Source organism: Arachis stenosperma, chromosome 1 (assembly GCF_014773155.1).
Source record: "Arachis stenosperma cultivar V10309 chromosome 1, arast.V10309.gnm1.PFL2, whole genome shotgun sequence".
NCBI lineage: Eukaryota > Viridiplantae > Streptophyta > Magnoliopsida > Fabales > Fabaceae > Arachis > Arachis stenosperma.
The window spans coordinates 1429655-1434080 of NC_080377.1; positions in this window are offsets into that span (position 1 = coordinate 1429655).

Genomic DNA, 4426 nt, shown 5'->3' on the forward strand with positions numbered 1-4426 from the left:
GGAGCTAAGCTAACAACCTAGATTCACAAACCAAGCTAAATATCTGCAATACAGATATGGTCTTTTCACGATAAAATTTGACTTTGACTTGGTTTGATTTATTTTTATTTTTATGAGTTTAATTTTAATATATTAATCGTGTAAAATATTTTATATTATTGTATAATTATATTTATTCTTTTGAATAATCATTCATGTAGTTAATATAAAATTTAATTATTTTTATTGATGCGACGTTATGTAATTAAATACACGTATAAAAATACATTATCAATGTATCAAAATTAAATTCTTATTAATTGTTACTATATTTTATCAAATTTTTGTTATTGGTTTACAATATTAATTTCTTAAATAATTGGTGTACAACATTATTAAGGCTAAATTTTTTATATATTGAAAATTAAAATATAAAATACAAAAATATTAAAAAATTTAGTATTTTATATAGATGTAAGAAAATTTTACAAATATGCAATATTACAAATATATTTTTTTAAATAAAAAATACAATTCGAAAAAATCAAATACAAATTAAAATTTTTTAAAATTCAAAAAAATACAATTTAGGAAGGTCCAATTTTTTTTGGTGAAAATTCATGTGCATTTTATTTTATGTGAAGTTGATAATTGAGAATCGCTAGATGAAAATTTAGTCAAATTAATCAAATCATCTAACAACTTTCAATTATCAATTTCACGTGAAGTGAACTGCACTAAAGTTTTTATTTTTTTTTTAAAAAACACAAAATGGGGAGGGAGTTTGGTGCAGGTCCGGGGAAACAGCGTTTTGCATTTTGTGTCGGCAGCGGCTCCATACTCTTTGTATTACCCGTTTTGACCAATAATGCTGTATTTCACCCGTTGAAGCATAATATTTAAATTTAAAAAATTCATTATTAATTTTTAATTACTTTTAAAACGAATAAAAAAATTAAAAATAAAAGACACGAGAAAATTAAGGCTTGAGAATACACATATGAATAATATGACCCATACATCATGCATGTGTCTCTGCACATAGCGTGACAAAAACATCCAAACTGGAAAAAGATATGAAAGTCGTCAATTATTTGTCCAAACAGAGAGAAAGAGCATCTTCAATGATTAATAAACCGAGTTACAAAGTCAATTGCCATGCCACCTTGCATCTTAACATACGTCCCACAAAATTATGTAAAATAAATTTTTCAAATACTTTATTTTACAATATTTTTTTTTATCAAAAATAGAGAGATTCAAATTTGCAATCTCTTAAGTGAGTATGAGAAGACTATTCTATTTGAGTTATAATTCATTGGCTTATAACTTTCTCTTTAAAAAAATAATTTTAATACGATGAAATCTGTCCCTAGTACAATGTTGTATAGGTGAGGTTACGGTATTTGTACTGTATATAAATATATTGGTGGAAATTCAGGTGTAGTCGACTTTACATGAAGTTGATAGTTAAGAACCGTTAAATGGTTTAACTGATTTGACTAAATTTTAATCTAACGACTCTCAGCTATCAACTTCACGTGAAATTTACTGCACCTGAATTTCCACTAGATATATTATATAAAATATAAAATAATTAAAATGTCTAAATATACATAAGCTACAGTTGAAAAAAATATTATAGTAATTTCTTTCATTTAAAGGAAATAAATTTAATAATTTAAGTATAAAAATTGAATTTTTGTGAAACCTAATTGTTATTTAGATAGTTTTTAATTATAATATATAATTAATTAAAAATTTTCACAAATATCTAAAATAATCGATACAAATTTATTTGATGAGTTGAGAGAGTTTGTAAAAGAAAGGAATATACTAAAGATTGCATGGATTGAATTATTGTAAAAGTTACATGAATAAAAGTACATGCTGCTATATATAGTATGTGCAGCAGAGTTCAGTTATAATGGAAATCAAATTGAACTCATCAAGAAGTCAACATATATAGCAAATCACGATTGGTAACTAACTAATTAACTTGCTTTGACTATAACTTTAACTCTTAACTTTATAATCTTCATTACGAGTATATATAAACCATTGCCGATAGGAGAAACCCTACAAGAAAACCACGATAAAAGTTAAAAATAACGTAACAATAATTTTTCGTCACACTTTTTAAATTATCGGTATGTTTTTAAAGGATCACATTTGTAAATATATCGGTTGTTCTATTGTTATACTTTTTTCGAATTATTAGCACATTTTATTTTTGCCATGTTTTTATCTATTGGCAAGTTTAGAAGTATGATTGTATGTATAACTCTGTAGTCACGTTTTTAAGTGTTCTGAAAAGTAAACATATAGCTACGTTTTTAAAACGTGGCGAAAAATAAAAAATTTGTCATTATATTTTTAAAGTGTGGCCTAATCCTTTTCAAATAAAAAAATAAAAATATTAATAAATTAATCTTTAAAATAAAATACTAAAAATTAATCTTCTATTGATTTATATGAATTATGTACATAATAAAATATGAATGAAATATTTAAAAAAAATGAATTCAGCTTCCAATCTCCCTCTATGGTGCTCATATCCAACACTAATTGTTCTAGCAAAAGATGAATATATACTGACCTAAAACAAAAAGAAAATCGTACCCAAAAAATTAAAGTTAATAAGAAAAGTTGACAAGAAAATACAGAATTAAAGTGAGAGAGATTATATATAACTTTAAATATACTTGAATGAATATATTGCCAATGGCAATTGGTGAATCTATTGAAAATAAGTAGTATGACACAATTCGATATTAATTATGTGTCAAATAATTTATTAGTGTTATTATAGTAAATGATTAATATAATAAGGTCTTTAATTAAATTTAGAAATTTATCATTGTGATAGTGATCATAATATTGAGAGATAAATCTTTTATAATTTAATCTAAATTGTTATTGGTCATAGGATTATTAAAAAGGACATTAATAATCCGAAAAGATCAATATAATATATATATATAATTAATGGTCTTCATTGGATGAAGATTAATAAATCTCATTTATTAAATTATATATATAGATGGTGAATATAGAGATATATCCATTGAATTGACTCACTTTGAGAATTTCTAATAGTTATAATTATCGCATATTTGTTAATAGGATATTCTCAAAATGAACATAGTAATAGAGTTCATTTGACTTGCGACTATCATAGTAATTAACAACGTATTTATTATACTTTGATTCCGGACACCTAATACCTCAGGGTACTAGTTGAATAGACATTGAGTATGATTTAAATACCTGTAGAATTAATGATTAGTTAATAAAGAATCCGTCAACTTACGGTAAAGAGTTTGAGCTCTATGATTATAATGACTGAGATAAATACAACCTTGCCCAAGGGAATTGAATGGATGAAGAAATAAGTTTCTTAGGTCATTCATAGTTCATTATAATAATGGTAACAAGTTAGAGTTTGACAATTATACCATACTCTAAGGGTTAACCACCAAGAGCTAGAAAGATGGAAGGAATTATACTTTATTCTTCTCATTTCATACTATCGGGTCATTAAGGAGTGTTGCTAGATACCAACTTTGATTAGTAAATTTAGTATGGCTAATTTACAACCTGCTTAGTGTTGAACCTATGGGTCACACACTAATGAGTGTTCTAATCTTTGTTAAATAATTATTTAATTATTATTTTAATTTAATCAAATAAATAATTATATTAATTCAAATAGAATATTATTATATTGTTTGCTAGCACTAAAAATATAATAATAATATGATAATTAAGAATATCAAATGAGAATTGAGAATACTTACTTATTCTATTTCTAAATTATTGTGATATGATTCATAAAATTTGAAAGATTCAAATTTGAAATTACAATATATGATTTAAATTTGAATTGAGATTCAAATTTAAAATCAACAACAAATCTCATTATATATATGTATGACAAGAGCAAAGGGAATTCAAGCTAATAACAAGAGTTTTAATCCTTTACCTCTATATACATAAATGTATGTGAGTCAAATTATTGGAGAAGCGATGTGCAAAGAATTACAAAGAGGTTTCTTAAGTTAAATCAGATTTTTATTGGTCAAGGAATTGACAGCAAAAATTTCTCACCTTGTATTTTTTCACATGTGAAAATCCTTATAACAATGGAAATTCTTTGTATATTCGGCCATACTTTTGAAGTGTGACAAAAAAAAAAGCATGGCCAAATCAAATCAATTGCTACCCTCATAAAAACATGACCGTTGACCCTTTTTAACCACAGCCACGCTTTTGAAGCGTAGCAAAAAAAGACGTGGCCACAAACCTTTTCCTTGTAGTGAAAGTACATGAATAACTATTCATGCAATATTCTTTTTTAAATTTGTGTAATAATTTTTTTTGGCACAAATTTTTTTTCTCAACTTTTTATTTGTTTAATGCTGGTTTTTTCAGGTTCAATATGAAT